The sequence below is a fragment of the Pavona decussata genome, unplaced genomic scaffold (assembly GCF_977016875.1).
Source record: "Pavona decussata unplaced genomic scaffold, jaPavDecu1.1 SCAFFOLD_72, whole genome shotgun sequence".
NCBI classification, from domain to species: domain Eukaryota; kingdom Metazoa; phylum Cnidaria; class Anthozoa; order Scleractinia; family Agariciidae; genus Pavona; species Pavona decussata.
In genome coordinates, this window is record NW_028145491.1 from 3,062,282 (window position 1) to 3,080,412 (window position 18,131).

The window sequence follows — 18,131 nt, forward strand, 5'->3', positions numbered from 1 at the left end:
TTTTCGTGTTTGGACCTTGCTTCAGTTATTGGCAAATGCAAATAGCAGACAAAGACCGACCAAAGACTGCATTTTCCACACACAGAGGCCATTTTCAATGGAAAGTTATGCCCTTCGGATTAACCAATGGGCCAGCCAGCTTTACCATCTTATGAACTTGGCCCTAGATGGGCTTACTTGGACTTACTGTTTGGTTTATCTCGATGACATTATTGTCTGGTCTGCTACTTTTGATGAACATTTGTATCATCTACGTCAAGTCTTTGACAGGATTAGAAAGGCTGGATTGAAGTTGAAACCTGCCAAATGTCAGTTCTTGAAGAAGCGAGTAACTTTCCTGGGACATGTCATGTCCTGCAAGGGCATTGAGACTGACCCAGAGAAAACTAGAGCTGTTGACGAGTGGCCAACCCCTGAGAATTTAACAGAATTGCAGAGTTTTCTTGGTCTGGCAAGTTAATAGAGACGGTTCATTGTTGACTTTTCCATTGTCGCAGAGCCTCTGCACAGACTGAGCAAGAAAGGAGTAATGTTCCAGGGGGGGCCGGAGCAAAAAAGCATTTTAAGAGCTGACGCACCGCCTTACCAGTGCTCCAGTGCTTGCCCGCCCAGACTTCTCACCAGGTTCAGGGACCTTTGTACTGGATACTGATGCCAGCCAGCAATTGGGGATCGGTGCAAGTCCAACACGATGGAACCGAGAGGGTAGTGGCCTATGGTAGTCATCTGTTGAATGACCATGAAAGGAACTACTGTACCACTCGACTAGAAATGTTAGCCCTTGTTACATATGTGGACTATTTCCGCTATTATCTTGCCAGCTGCAAATTTCTAGTACGGACTGACCATCATTCATTGAAGTGGTTGATGTCATTCTGAGAGCCAGAAGGCCAGATTGCGCGATGGCTTGTACGACTTCAAGAATACGACTTTGAGGTAGAGCATCGAGCTGGCAAATCACATTGCAATGAGAATGCAATGTCTCGGAAGCCGAGATGCTTCCATGGCGACTGTCCGTCATGTGGTCCAACTGAGCCATTACGAACAAGGGTTTTCACCCTGACACCAGGACACTCCAAATCGGGAGAGGACGATGTCACCCCTGGAAATTTGTGATCTGCCGACGCCATCGCTCGAGCTCAAAGAGAAGACACAGATATTGGACCGGTATTGGGGCAGTACCTGAAGGAAAAAAAGAAGCCACCTATGCGTGAATTACAGTCCTTAAGCAGCACTTCAAGAGCAATATGGGCTCAGTGTGAACTTATGGAGGTTGTTGATGGTGTGCTTTGTATTCGTTCTGAGAAGAGTAGTTCACCGAGGCAACACCATGTTGTCTTGCCAGTGAGCCATGTCCAGTCAGCACTCAAAGAATGCCATGATGCTGTGGCAGGAGGTCATCTTGGGCGCGAGAAAACCCTTCAAAAGTTGAATACTCGCCTCTGGTGCCCAAACCTCTCCAGAAGTGTCAAGGAGTATTGTGATGACTGCCTGCCTCGTGCCAAAGGCAAACCATGTCGGAAACCCAAGGCACCATTACAGCCCCTTCCTTCTGGTTATCCTATGCAGCGGCTGCACATAGACATAGTAGGACCACTACCACGAACCAAGAGAAAGAACCGTTTTATCCTCACTGTGCAATGTAGCTTTATCAAATGGGCCGAGGCGTATGCAATACCAAACCAACGGGCTTCTACATGCGCTAGAGTTCTGATCGAGAACTGGATCTGTAGGTTTGGAGTGCCAGACAGTATACATTCAGATCAAGGACGCAACTTTGAGCTGCAATTGTTCCAAGAAACATGTATGCTGCTGGGAATCAACAAGACAAGATCCACTGCGTATCACCGCGAAGGAAATGGACAAGCCGAGAATTTGCATCGGACAATGAAGGGCATGCTTACTGCAAGGGCAGAGGAGCAACAAGGTCATTGGGACGAACAGTTGGACTTCTGCATGATGGCATATCAGAGCAGTCTCCGCTCATCGACTGGACACACACTCTTTGAACTTGTGTTTGGGCATAAAATGTGACTCCCTTTGGATGTAATGACGTGAGAAAAAAAAACACTAGACATGACTTTTCTCTTTGTTTTTCGTTTCATAGGATCTATTGTATAAAAAATAGAAAGAACTAGCTAAGGATGTGGCGATCTTCATCAGTTACTATTCATATTGTTTTGTAAAATCTATTGCCCCACCCCCACCCCCCCAGCCAACGCTCCTAACAACCCAGCCCGCGCACGCAATCGAATTCGCTAATAAATAAATTATCTGGATTTTAGCAAGAGAAAAAGAACGTAACTAAAGGTATCACTATCTTAATTGTTGTTGTTGTTGTCGCTTGGGTATGCACATGTTCAGTTATCAAGCATTTTAACCCTCCTCCATCCCCTCTCCTTTCCCCCCTTAAAATGTCCATGACATTGCGTTGCGTGAGAAAGAAACGGCTGCGTACTTTAAGCACCGACATCATAATTTTTCGTCATGCTAGCAGTGGTCAGATGTAATATTTTTGTGCACTGTAAACCAAGTAATACTTCACAAATGACTAAGCCGTCAAAGAAGATGCGGTATTGATGAAATGCCCCGAAAGTTGATCAAAGATTTGGAAATAATCGACCACTGAATACGTTGACAGTTAGCAACAGAGCTCAAACTTATGCGGCGAGCGACCAGAAAATCATGCTAAAATGGCCTTTGGCCTTAATAAGGTAAGAACATTTAGAAGTGTTTTCTATGTGTTTATTTAACTGAGTATGGGTCAAGACACGTGCACGGACTAAAATTTATGTCTGACTGGCAACTTCAAAGTTTACCGCGCGGGGTCAAATATTTGAATTTTCTACGGACTTCATAGGGCTCTTGCGTCGCTGTTAATCATTTGCCCAAAGAAATTTTTACAGGAATCTGTAGACCATCCTTCTAACATTCAACCACCAGAAGCTTAATCGATTTGAAGGTTTCGCACATGGTGAAAATTCGTTTTATTCACGAAGTGTTTTTACTGCAGTGAATTGTATGCCTTCGAAATTAAATTATTTCGTATACACAGAACAACGCAATATTTCCTAAAATAATTCCAACACATATTTAGAGATTGTAAAAAAAGATTTGAGTGTTTTAAAGGCGGTAGAATGATTTGTTTTTGCACGCGAGGCTCTCAAATCCGTGTAATAATTTAGCGCTTCAAATGACGTCTTTTAACAGATTTTCGTTATTTGCATTTTTCTTTGAAATAAAAGGATATTTCACCGAAAAAACTACACAGTAATTTTAGTTATATCCAAGCCTATCTAACATTAAAATATGAAATAAATTGAATTTTCTACGCTTGCCGCGATAGGTTTGATTTTTACGGACAGGCACTCTTAATGAGAATGAAATACTTAAAATATCATTTAAGTACACACCATAAACAGATTCAGCTTTGCATGCCAATCTGCAAATTGACAGTTAGCAACAGAGCTCAAACTTATGCGGCGAGCGACCAGAGAATCATGCTAAAATGGCCTTTGGACCCGTTTTTTACAGCATATTATAGGTCATTATAAGGTTAGAAGTGTTTTCTATGTGTTTATTTAACTGAGTATGGGTCAAGACACGTGCACGGACTAAAATTTATGTCTGACTCGCAACTTCAAAGTTTACAGCGCGGGGTCAAATATTTGAATTTTCTACGGACTTTGTAAAGCTCTCACGTCGCTCTTAATCATTTGCCCAAAAATTTTTTTACAAGAATCTGTAGACCATCCTTCTAACATTCAACCACCAGAAGCTTAATTGATTTGAAGGTTTCGCACATGGTGAAAATTTGTTTTATTCACGAAGTTTTATTCACGGATTTTCGTTATTTGCAATTTTCTTTGAAATAAAAGGATATTTCACCGAAAAAACTACACAGTGATTTTAGTTATATCCAAGCCTATCTAACATTAAAATATGAAAGAAATCGGAATTTTTACCCTTGCCGCGAAATTTAGAAATTGTCTGATTTTTACAGAAAGGCGCTCTTAACTGGTGGGGTTTGTATATGAAAACCAGATTTTAGACTGTCATCATGATTGCGGCACAATGGTCTTGCTGGTAGTAGCATCCCATCCAGGGAGTAGTATTGGTAGTCGTAGTTGCTACACACTATAGATCCTCAGCCAAGTGCAACTACTGCATGCATGTATATATCACGTACACAGTGGCTGCAATCACATCCGGGCTACTAACTATAGTTAGCTATTTTGGTAATGTGACCGCTTCTCTGTTTGCTCTAAATTTATGCCTCGGTGATCCAAGACAATACAGACTAACTATAGTTATACCCAAGCAGGGTTTATGGGTTAGTCTTAAGTTTACAAACAAACAACCAATCAGAAAGTGATAATTCTTTTCGCACGTGCGAGATGAGCATTTATAAATATGCAAAATAAAAACCAAGCGTGAAGCGAGAGGAAAGCCAAACAACAACAAACACAAAATTTACATACAACAAGGTAATAACACGTGTAGTCTTCAAGCTTTTGTGCAGCCGTCCTTGTATTTGCTTCTTCGGCTTAGAGCATCCATTAAAATACTTAGCTCATTTCGCATTTTTCTCCAAGGGTTTGCCGCTCAGAAAAATAAATAAGAAGAAAAACTAGACACACTTTACGTCGGTCGACCATGTTGACATTTCATGAATCAACAATAAGGGCCTTCACAAACCTCGTTTAATTCTGACTTCATCCATAGGCTAATTAGAACTAACTGTAGTTAACTGCGTGGTGTTACTGCAAAGCCGACTGAAAGCACTAACTACAGTTAGGTATGACGTCGCGTAACTTGACACTTACTTTAGTTAAACTTTACTTATGTCATAAATGTGACCGCAGCCAGTGTACATTAGTTATTATTCAAATTGGAAAACAGAAAATTAGAGTGTATGTAGCTACAATAAATAATGTATTTCCATGCATTTTCAATTAATTTTGTTGTTTCCTTTACATTGAATTTCACACATTTTTAGATCATACCTCTGTCAGCGAGGTTGGGACCTCATGGGCCACGATGAAAAGGACAAGCAAAACTAATACTGCAAAGGGGGTCAAGAGCAATATATTATAATGAGTATAAAGAGTTTCACCAAAGTGAAGTTGAGGGACATATCTGTGCCTTATTCATGGAGATGTCAGGAATGCAGTTTTGATGGTAATTATTGCAGACGTACTCATGAAGTATTCAAAGACCATGTAGAGGCTGGAAAATGGGGCACAGACAGAACACCGTAACAGACATAAATATTACAATAACATCTATTATTGCAGTCTTGTTTTGCTTAAATAGCTTAAATAAACTGAGTCTATGGGTAAGACAAAAAAGCACAATCTAAGGGCTTGACAGGAGGTGGGTGAAGTTAAATTCAGTAATTTACAGCATCTGAGCAGTGTGTAAGGCCTACATGGGTTCGAATATTGGTTTTAAAATGCAAGAATTTGTAAATACTATTGTTATGGAGTAAAACTGAGGCCACGTGTGCCAATATTGCCTTTTTGCATGATCGTAATGATAAGAAAAAGTCAAACTTCTCATAAGCCTATAGACATCCTTGGGACAACGTTCAAGTTTCTACTGCAGCTAGAGTCCTATAATAGCAGGTGCTGAAATGCAGAGGTTACGTTTTTGTGTTGACATGTGTTCATTGGAGGAAGATTATTGTCTGTATCTACAATTGTGGACGAAAGGGTTAAGAAACTGTCAATCAATCTCCAAATTTGAGCGCTACAATGAAAAGTCAACAACACAGCCATGTTGTTGAAAATGTGTTGATTGTTCATTTGGTTTAATCCGACCGTATCTAGACCATCTCTGGTTACCGTGGTATTTAACACTGGCGACAAGGATGGGATATCCTAAATAATGAAGAATGATGGTAATAAACATCGAAATTCAAGGAGAAGCTCCATTCGATTGCAACGGTAATTTGTCGGCGTTACCACCACATTCGAAGAAGTGGCATCAATCGTTTCAATATTTTTTGGTGGCCAAAGGAGTGGTGAACGATGCACAAAAGAAGGCCTTGCTACCTCACTCCACAAGAATGGAGGTTCTAGTGTCGTATGACATGTTGACAGACCCAGAAAGAGAAATGGATACGGAATTTGAGAAAACACTGCACACTCTGAATGCTTATTTTGCAACCAAACTTAACAAGCCGTCCGAGAGACGTGTTCAGGAATGTGGTTTAGCAGGATGGCAGGACAGTCAATCAATTTATTGCCAAACTCTAGAAACAGCCACAGAATTGCTATTTTACTGATCCAGATACCGACATCAGAAATCAAGTCATCGATAAATGCCGATCGTCAGCCTTGAGGAGAGACTACTGGGCAAAGTAGATCTCGCATTAGAGAAGGTGCAAGAGGTAGCTTGATAATAAATATTATTATACATTGATGTCATTATCTCAATTTTGATTGGCTACAAGCACACAGCGAATTCTTGCTGGCTCTGTTTCCATTACGTAATACTTGCAGACAATAGTCTTTATACATGTAGAAGTGAGGTCATACCAACAGAAATAGATCTCATCCCTAAACCGCTTCCTGAGATAGTTAAAGTTCAGGGACGCTGCTGCCTCTTTGTCGTTGTAATTAACAAAATTCCATAAAGATGAGCCTCGTACCTTGGTACGAGGAGACAGTTCTGCCCTCGAGTAAAATAAGTGTTAGCGCCGTTTTGACAAATAGTCTTGGACAGTGTATTAGGTAAAGACTCGCTATGAGCCTTACAAAAAAAGGTTGACCACTGAACACGCCTAAGGACTTCATCAGAAGCCATATCCTTTGGTCTATTGAATTAAAAAGGTCGGAATTACGACACAAGCCCCACAAAACTAAACTGTACCTAACAGCTGGAAGAATCACTTTAAAATAAAAGTCTTTTAAAATGCCTCTTGGTAAAAAACAAGATCGTTTAAGCAAATCAAGTTTATTAAAGAAGGTTCTCTTTGTCTCAAGCACGTTGGCTACCCAGGTGAGTTTCTGTTCCACTGTCAGTCCTAATAATTTCGTCTTGGTAACCAAATTTAACACTGAAGTTCCTAAGTACACAGGGGTGAAGGGTCGCATCGGTGTCTGATTTTTCATTCAACACAGACTGCACCGGAGCACGCTACGTGTGCAAAACAATGGATGAATTAACTAAGAACTGCCTGGAAGATGACGAAGGTTTCGATAGAGGTAGGATGTATGAAAAACCTGGTCCAAATTGTCCTGTGGCTTCCTTCGAGCTGTTTCTAAGTCACCTAAATCTTTTAAACAAGTTTTTATTTCAGCGCCTAAAAAGAAACGTCTCCATTTCTGAGAATGTTTGGTACGACAACATGGTGATTGGAGAGCCTACACTTGGTCAGAAATTGAAAAACATATCACGAGAAGCCAACCTTCCAAGTGTTACACAAACCATTTAATCAGGGCGACAGCTGTCACAATCCTTGACAAGTCAGGTTTTGAAGCAAGGCATATAATGGCTATAAGAGGATATAAAAATGAGGCCAGCATCCAGAGCTACAGTAAAACAGATACCGTAAAATTCCGAAAAAAAGCCCCTCCGTGTATAAGCCCCTCCATATGGAAGCCCACCAAATCTGAAACCCAAAAAAACCTCCTATAATAAGCCCCTCCGGATATAAGCCCGAGGGACTTGTATTTGGAAATTATCCTCAATGATGAGCAAGATCTTGAAGCCACTGAGGCAGAGAAAACTGATGAAGAACGATATGAGCTTTAATAGTTATCATGAACTTTGAGCCTGAACTACATTACCGTTTTTACTGTATTTCCGTTCTTATAAAGTTTATTGCCGTTGTGTTTGAACTTGGCATTTTTAGTGCGATTAATTTGTTACGAATTTCTAGCCAGTTGCACATTCAAAAATTTGGACACAAATTTTCCTCCAATTATAAGCCCAGCCTATTTCCCTCCTATAATAAGCCCCTCTAAATATAAGCTCCTTCCAAAAATAAGCCCCTTAAAAAGGTCCTTTGAAAAATATAAGCCCCAGGGCTTATTTTCGGAATTTTACCGTATTTGCACAAAGAAGAAAATGTGAGAAACCCTTAGTGCAGGGTGCGAGGTTAGAGAAGAGTTATCAGTTATGTATTAAAATCAGTCATCTCCCATTCTTAGCCTTTCTCAAGAGAGTTACGGGAGCTAAGAACACTTGCACAGTTTAAGGTCAGAACATTTACTTACTTGATGAACATGGACAGGGCCAATCATATTTGTAAAAGCGATGCTTAGTTCATTTTTGTTATATTTCTCTAACTATTTTTTACCGCTGTTTTTCAAGTAACTATTTTTATATATTTCTTATGTGCTGGTCACCAATTAATACCAGTCTATCACTTTATTGTTTGACTGACCGGTCTTTTATCAGGATAAATAAAGTTATTATTATTATTATTATTATTATTATTAAACAACTCTCGCTAGGAGATTATGAAGAATTTTTATTTCTTTAACTGTAATGTTAACATACAGTAAACTTGAACAAACTTGTGCATACAGTTAACTTCAAATACAAGTTGATGTGCTGTACAGTGACCATTTTCTTGTGCGTGCTCCTGTCTTTACAATTGCTCAAGTATATGCATAATAAAACAATTGGATTCGGTTTTTGCATGAAAGTGAGAATTATCAAAGCCTCGGTTTGTGTTATTTGCCTCAGTCTTCAGCCTCGGCAGATAACACAAACCTCGGCCTTGATAATTCTCACTATCATGCTCAACCTCATCCAATAATTGCTAAATAAAATAATTTCCATAGCACTTAAATGTACATAAAATATTCTTAAGTCCTTTACAATTCTGAGAATAAGTTAAAAGTAAATATACAACAAATATAAGAAGCAAGCAATGGAAGCAGTCCACCTGCAAACTAAAAAAAATGGGAGTGCACGGCCTTGAGGTGAAGACAGAGGAACCGTTGGGCATAAACAAGATTAACCGGAAGTTCTCTTTGCCAAACAGCCTCAAAAGAAGTTGTCACAAATAGCAATGAATAAATAGATTCAACCTGGATTAAAACCTGTTCCCGCTAGAGAGGATATTTTTGTGCTCTATTGTTCTCATTGTCTTCAACAATGTTATCTTCTGCATGTATATCAGGAGAGAGGGTACTGAGTCTCTCTACCAAATTAACGTCACATAGCCATGATCTGAGGTCAAGGCTTCTTTCAAAAGGGTGGCCAATATGTATACATGTTTTAGACTCAAACAGGACATTTTCGGAAAGAAAATTACCCCTTTTGAAGGGATAAATCGAAAGAACAACTTCTAAGAACTACTCAACAGTATAAATGGTGGAAATTGGACAGTTCACATCAAAGAAATTGCGTTTTCATTGACAGATTGTTTCTCCACAAGGAAAAAAAATAGCTCTATAAAGCACGAGTCCAAAAGCAATTTCTGGTATGATCATCAATAATGTAATGCAACAGATAAATAGGAAATATAAATAACCCTGAGTAGCGCGTGAATCAGATATGTATCTACCACTGTCATGACGTTTTCAGAAAAAAAATTTCCGGTATGATCTCAAGTACCATTTTGTATCCTAATATCCATAAAAAAAAACCTGCTTCACTTTAAACGATTCAAAATTTCAACTTATTGTTTCATTCAGTAGCACCAAGTTGGTTTTGATATAAATAGGATCCTTTCCCTTCTTAGGTTTGCTATGACATTTGTCAGTTTTTATTATTTTGTTCAAATTTAACTTTTCACAGACTTGCCCCTTACGTCTGCTGAAATGCATATGTTTGCAGAGTTAAATCAGCTAACTACAGATGAGTGCCTGGATGTCCTGAGGTCTATTCCACTACCGCAACACTGCAGCATATTTGAGAGTAATCAGGTTGATGGCCCAATGATGGAGGCTTTGATTCATCCCCAATTAGGGCAGCAAATTATGTTATCTCTCAGAGTGTATGATACATCAGATTGTCGTCGGCTTGTAACAGAATTGTACAGGCTGAAAGCATATGTGTACAAGAAACCGAAATCTACCTGCCCATCATCTTAAAGATCTATCAAATATACGTCAGGAGGGTACACGTTTCCATTTGTTGAGTTATTTATTAATCGTGCACAATATAGTGATTTTTAGGTGACATTGAATTTAGTCCAGTTACACCCTTATCATCAGATTTAATTATGTTTGTGAGTTGATAAGGCTCCATGCCACTCACTTTGAGACAGCATTCTGGGAGAATTTTTGATTATTACTGCACTTAGCCGGGATGGGGAGTGTGTAGTTTGTTGCAGGCCAAAGGTTTACTTGGGTTCCCCCTGTTGGGCACATGCAAGTACTAGTGCCTAGGCTTGACCGTGAGTTTGTCATGACATTCCAGGGACACGGCTCGGTTCACAACAAAAATGGCGCCCAATATGAATCAACTTTGTTTTCAACGATGGCCTGTGTCCCAATAAATGAACTTCTCCAAAAAATAGTTGCTCCGGAATGACCGCACATCATCCTTCTTGGCATATGGTGAGGGAGATAAGCGTAGGTTTCAAGCAAATTTTAGCGAGGTTTTTGAAGTGCTCTCCTCAAATGATGGGCCAAATTACATTCAAATTCGACTTCAATTTTCCAAACGTTTAATTAACATAATACAGTGATGCAGGTGGACCAGCCGCTGAGAGATAAACTGCTCAAAACAGCGTTTGGAAGCACTAGGATACCTTGAAAACACAGTTCAACAATTTTTGTGGGAATGTTGTCTAATTTTCGATTTAATTTTAACACCATGCAAACTCTTATATCACACTTTGGTGACCTGTGATCCAACCAAAACTATTGCTGCACCCTACAGTCAAGGTAACGTTGAGGTATTTGATACGGCAAATGCAGGCACACAATGTGTGGCAATATCTTTGTCAGCACTTGGTTTTAACTTCAGAAATCCAATAACCTCTTCAGCTGACTTGGTTCAAATTATGAACATTGGAAATAATATGTATTCAGCATTGTCATAATCATGCAAACAGGGGCTTCTGTTGTTGACAGATTTGCCTGTTATGGTTAACTTATGTGACATTAACTACCAGTTGACATACAGTGAAAGTTATAGTAGTTTGTTAAATAGTACACTTTCTATAATCGCAGACTTTCCTTATGTTACATTATGTCAGCTGCCTTTAATATTTGGTCATGGATAATTATCATGCATTTATTTTAACAGTTGACATTTATACGGTAGCAATATACTGTCTGCCTAATGGGTTGTCAGGCCCTCCTGCTCTAGATACACTTATCTTGCTTAGGCATACTGGTACAGAATCGACTGTCAATTGAATAGGCTTGTCATCTTCGCATAAGACCATGACGTCATCGGATAGTGGATTGTATTCATGCATAACACAGACAAAACCATCGTTGATTTTATCAGCGAGGTCTCAGTCAGTGCAGTCCATGTGTATTCTTAAGATGGACCTTATGTCTGTCCGTGCACCATCACCATTTTAACAGACCTGTTTAATTTTACGCCACCAATCGCGGGGGCGCGTGTCCTTTAAGTCACGCACTTTGCTGTCATAATAAATCGCCCTACACCTTTACCTTTCGCGATTTACTTTGTTCCTAAGCAATTTGAATAGGAACGTGTCACCAGATGTGAAGGCTTGCTGTCTTTTCTGAACAAGTCGTTTTAGATCAGCATTTATCCAGGGTCTGTCTGTTTGGTGAACTTTTACTGATCGCACAGGAATAATTGTGTCAATACCATAATTGATGATCTGCGTGACAGCAGCCAGCTTATCATCGCATGACTCATTTTGACTCAGTACAGTGTCCCATGGGAACTCCAGCAGATAACGACCAAGACTAACCACATTATTAGATCTTCTGTCGCACATTTTGATGATCTTACTCTGGGCTTTGGATTTCTTGCAAGCGTTGGGCAGGACCGTAATAGTTAAGTGGCCAGAGAGACCAAAGGCCGGACCACTTATTGGAGGCTTGTAGTATTCCTTCAAGTTCGTGTACATCTGATCCAGAGTATTTCTACCCCGTGTCGGGATCTTGATGATTGGCTCGAGCTGGTAACATTTGGCTGATGCTTTGAAGTCGATTTTATAAAAATCGCCAGCTATCAAAAGACACTTGAAACCTGACACTTCCAGCTCAATGTCCCCACTCTACTCAGCCAAAGATAAAATTCCCCCGCCCAAGTAAGGCCTTACCCATGAAATCCCCTACTCCACAGGCACACACAAGTGTCAAATAAGGTAAAGTCGCACAAGAGCCTAAGTGGCCCACAAGGACGGAGCTTAACCTGGTTTCTGTAGCATGAAGCAACTAGGAGTATTGCTACTCCCCCCTTGATACACCTGGGTGAAGAGAGACAATGTGGAGCAAAGTTTCTTGTCTAAGGAAACAACACAGCAATGAAAGAGACCAATCTGGCCTCGAACCAACGACCCGCAGATCCTCCGAACATTCGATCGAAAGTCCGATGCGCTAACCACTACACCACCGCACCTCCTGCAACTGTCAAATGCTTGTGTCGTAAATTGTCCATGGGCGAATATTCAAGTCTTGAGTTGATGGACACATAAGCACTTGCATATATTTACGTTAAAGAACTTTAAGATTTTGGGGCTTTGAAAAATGTTCAATTTTTGTAGGAATGGGAGCATTGATTCCAGTTGGCAATAATGACAAAATTCACTTTGATATTTTTATTCAAATAATTATGTATTTTGACACCAATAATACAAGATTTGTACTCCTGTTTTAAAAATAAGAGGTGAAGACGAAAATTTGTATTCCATATATTTTAGCATTTTTACAAGCTTTCAATATTTGTTTTATACAATGTGATTACACTTACATACTACAGAACACTGAATATTATTATCTTAAATGAAAGACAACCAAATTTATTGATTTTTATATTGAGTTTATGGTTGTGCTTTACATTTCTTTCTTTTCATATGTCATCACATTTTCTATAGATACATGTCACCATTCTCAATGCTTTTCTGAAAACGTGGTGTTTCTACTCTTATACTCTGCCTTACGACTGACTGGAAAATTAATCATTTACATACTGTTACATTACTGAAATAGTGATAAAGACAATAATTATTATTGCCAAACAAAAGAAGAAAAGGGAGCAAAAAGCAAAGGAAACTGAGAAAATCCACCATCTAGACCTGGAGTTGAAGGCAAAGAAATTGGAGATTGCTGAGAAGAGAAATGTGTGGAGGGCAAAGAAAAGAGGGCTAAAGTTGCGACATCTGGAAACAAAGGTACTGTGAATCATTGTCATTACCTAGAAAATGAGATCATTACTACTGTCTGAGAATGGTTGAGAGATTTTTTAATTCCAGGGCTTAAAACCTTTCACATACATGTACAGTCTATGTATAATGTATCGATATTGTATTTGACTCCCCTGGAACACCAATGAGACAGAATACTAGTAGTTTCCATCCTCCCACTCCCCAGGAGAAAGTCGATCAATGTAATGGAGGGACGTCTGTGCAGTATGTTAGACTCATAGCAACCGTCTTAATCTTTAGGTAGAGGAGGCAGTTAGGGACATAGAAGAGGTAGAGGAAATACACTGTGAGCTGAGGGCAGATGTAGGTACACAAAGGAAGAAAGCTGACAAGTATCCCCCATCTAAGTCATTAAGTGAACGAAAGAAAAACCCAACACAACTGGCTGGCAGCTTAAGTCCATCTGCAGATAGAAAGAGAAGATCAGAATTGTTTGAAGCTGCATGTCAGATAAATGGAGGAAGCAACAAAAAGAACGGCCGAGTACCAGAAGAAGTGGGCCTGTGTAGTACTACTGTGAAGAAATGTTATGGGGAAATGAAAGTATCGGGCCACATACAGGGATAGTAGTTATAAAAGGAATAGTGCTGAGGTTGTGCACATTGTTGTTAATTGCTGTCCTGTCCCATTATTAAAGTGTATTGACATTGGTCAATTTTATAGTGCAAGGGAGACACTGTGTCAAGGACTTGAAGAGGAGGAGAAAGTGGATGGTATTATCGGGACATAAAATAGTTGTTGTTTTACCTTGTTAAATTTTATCTTTGTCAGAGCAGGTATAAGCTGGAATGGTTTCGAGGCGAAGTCAACACATTCCATGTTTCTTGGTGGTGATGGAGCTACATTTGGCAAAGATGACACTGCTTGTACCTGGCTTGTCAGTTTCCTTAATATAGGGCAGAGGAGTCCTCAGCAGTACACTTTTATTATTTAAGAAAAAACTCAAGACTTTCCTTTTTACTAAATTTATTGAGAGTAACTCTTTATCGTATTTTTTAAATTTTAGATTCTAGTCTTTTTTTTAGGTACTTTGCTAGTCTTAGTTTTCTAAGTTATTTTTTGGGTAAATTTTTTGTAAAGCGCCTTGAGCAAATAATGGATGTGTGCACTATATAAATGAACCATTATTACTATTATTATTATTATTATTATTATTGTTATTATTATTATTATTATTATTATTAAGCTCGGTACACACATGCGTAAGAGGCTCCAGGACACCTTTCCACAGAATTCCACAAGGGGATTTCATCGATGACTGTCGCCTAAATGCTGGCCAAGCGTGTGTCCTTTGATTTTCTGTGAATTGTTTTTTTTTTTTTTTTTGGAATCGGAACTTTTAACTTGTAAATAGTTTGGAATATGTTGATTAAGATGTTGTTTTTTATTATTTTTATTATTATTATGACATTTGTATTTTCTTTTGAAAAGTTTGTGCTTGAAAATTAGTCTCAAAATCGGAATGAATTGTAAATAGGTTTTAATAGTTCTTTTCTCAACTTTTAACTGTAAATAACAATTTCAGCTGCTTGGTATATGTTAATAAAGATTATTATTATTATTATTATTATTATTTTGTTTGGGGCCAATTGCGAGTAGGATTGCATTCCAGTTGCACGTTTTCTAAAAAAGGTTGTAAGTGATATCAGTGATTTAGAGAAGAGCACTTTTTCTTTAGACTGTAACAGCGACTTCAGAGATGTTAAATTTAAAATTTCAGAACTACTAAATGACATGAAAATGTTGGCATTCCTTGCTGGCGAATTATCTAATGCTGCAATGTACTTTTAAACCTTTGTAGATGTTAGCAGTGACACTATAAGTAAACTTGATGGCGCATTTGGATTTACTGGAAAGGAAGTGTGGACTCGCTGCAAATATGAGACCAGAATAAATGTTGCTAAGCAGGTTGACACTTTAAAAAAGTACCTGGCAAAGAAGCAAATGGCTGCATCCACTCGTCGATCTAAAATAACATCTTTTATTGCGCGAAAAAACAGCCGCCAGGAATTTGAGCCAGTTGTATGTAAATTGATTGACCGGGCACATATGGATCCACTGCACTTAAAGAATAATGCTTGTGCACGAGCTCATCAGCAAATGTGAAATGAAGTCATTGCTATGTCAAAACTAACTGACGAAGTTAATTCTTTTTCGCAGCGGCCTGCACAGTCTCCTTTCAACAGGTACATTGTAGCTATGCGTAAATGTGGGTTATCCAGGTTGGCTAAAAAGGTCACTAAATGGTTTGACGACAGTAAGGCTAATGGCAAATCTTTTGATTATCACTTTACAGGGAAGAATTCTAGGCTGTTTTTGTTACATTTTATGTCATAGATTTCAGCCATTGAATGCAGTGCTAATGCTCATGGCAGAGAAGCCATGATTCTCCATATTATTGCTTACATTTGTCTTTGTTTGAGGGACTGTGTGTCTCTTTTCAGTCGCTTAGATATATCAGATGAACAGGTGAGTGAACTGAAAACCCTCTGCACAAATTACTTTAGAGCAAATGCCATTTTCTTTCATGTAAATCCAACAGTCTGGACCATTGTTCATCTTGTACCTGCCCACACCGAGTACATGAAGGGAAAGTATGGGCTTGGCCTTGCTCTCAACTCATGGAAGGGCGAGAGGCCAAGCATGTGTTCATATCAAAGTACTGTCAGAATAGGTTTCATTCCAGATGGGAACAGATCTTTCTTCACGGATTTGTTTCTCTTTTGTGGTTGAAGAAAGAGGTTATAATTGTTCTAATGTGAATTCTTCCACCCTGTCTTATATTCCTAAGTAGGTGATCAATTTAGACCCAGTATTCTGTTAGGCTTCAGAAGGAAAAGTCAACAGATGAGAAGTACAGAGTGTGTTCTAACAATTTGCAGACCAGAATCGAGTCAAGTGTTAAGAAGGGAAGGAACTTGCTTTAGATCACTTAGTGGTACATTACGTGGTGACTCACAGTCAAACAAAATTTGTTTTCATATGTAGTTTGTATCAGTAAGTGACATCATTCTGTTCGGATGTATTCTTTTTGTGGCAAAATAAACAAAACTGAACTAAAACTGTGAGTCTGTGGATGAGATCTTAAAAGTGTGACCATTCAGATGAAAGCTGCTGACCAGTACTTTCCTGTGGTGCTGTTCTGACATTATGTTCATATACCTTCCCTTTCACTTTAACAACAGTATGCACAGCCTTTTAATTAGCTTTAAATATTATTAATATCGTTATGGATACTGGGGTTGCCATGGAAACAGCATATTGAATGTTAATCTGGTTCAATAAATCGTTTCCTTTGTTTCTGTGTATAGTTATGTTTAATAATAGAACATTTTCAGAAGGGCAAACAATTTATTTGTTCTTTTATTTGCATGTTAATTAGCCGTTCTGACCTCATTGGCACGTGTAAAAGTAAAAGAAAATTTCTTTCAAACTATGCCAGAGAGGATAATTTACATACATACAAAATAATAAAAAAAGGCTGCTGTTATGGTAAAGGTCTATAAGTATTTAACTAAAAGGATAATAAATAGAACTCTTTGAACATATTTTGACCAAGAAAGGTCAGACATTTTAGCTTAGTATTTATTGACACAACAGCATAGTGATTGTATATGTGAAAGCTGTTGGACATGAACTTTTGACCAAGAAAGGTCAGACAGTTTAACTTAGTATTTATCGACACGACAACATAGTGACTGTATATGTGAAAGCTGTTGGACATGAACTTTTGACCCAGAAAGGTCAGACATTTTAGCTTAGTATTCATTGAAACAACAGCCTAGTGATTGTATAAGCCGTTAGTTGCCGTTGATAAGGATACACTAATTTTTAACCTCCAATGTGGTCAGTGATGTGAAAGAAATTCTTGGCTGCTCATACAAGGCAAGTGGAAAAATCTACAGAGGATGGAAGGTGCCTCCTTCAGTAGCCCCCTTCCATAGGCTACCCACCCACTCCAGTTGCTCTAGCTCCACTTGGAAACTGGTAGTAGTTAAAAAATTATAATAGGACTTAGTGAAGTCCAATTCAGTCTGTAACCATACAGTGATCTTACAAAATTGGACAACGGCCTAACGGAGTCCAATTTGTTTAATCATGAGTTAAGTATGATTACAGACAGAATTGCATAACACAAAGGTCCATTGCCAATTAATCATAACTAAAACAACATCTGAGATAATAATTTGTGATACTTTCAACTTTTGTTTAATCAAAATACAATATTTCTCCAGAGTTTTTTGCTAGATATGAGAAAAAAACGACAAAAGAACCCATTTAACCCTTTAATTCAAAATATCAACATCCATCTTCTCACTATTCTTTACATATTTATTTTGTGATTAGTTGGGTTAATTTGTGTAAACCTGAAAACATTTCATCCTAAGTGATCATTTCCTTTATTCTCATGACTTGCGGGTCCTGTCCTATTACAGCTCGCACAATTAGGTACATACAACTGTCCAATTACTTAGGCATGATGAATACTGTCATATTTCACTGTACTATTAATGCTTAAGTCAGGGATACAAATAGCCAATAAGATTAGGGAAAATATTCCATCACATTTATTTCAATTTTGTTATGGTTCTGATTATCTCAGAATAGGGAACTTTGAATTCTCAGTCAAAAAACTCAGACCTCCTTCACTTGAGCAGGGAAGACAAGAAGGGGAGAGAACCCAACGAAAGAGAACCGCCCTTATGCATAGAAATTCCAGAAAAGGCAGAAAGTGTGAGCCCCAAATGCACCTCGATATGCAAAGGCAATCCAGGTGGACTCTCATGCAGCAAGATCGTACTGGTAGGCA

General features: G+C 38.7%; 1 long non-coding RNA gene and 1 pseudogene across 1 annotated transcript in view; both read left to right on the forward strand.

The window, feature by feature from the left end:
- Positions 1–18,131, forward strand: part of LOC146476994 (uncharacterized) — a 254,304-nt gene that overhangs the window by 50,833 nt on the left and 185,340 nt on the right. The window lies entirely within an intron of this gene.
- On the forward strand, positions 12,422–16,248 carry LOC146477001 (uncharacterized; annotated as a pseudogene).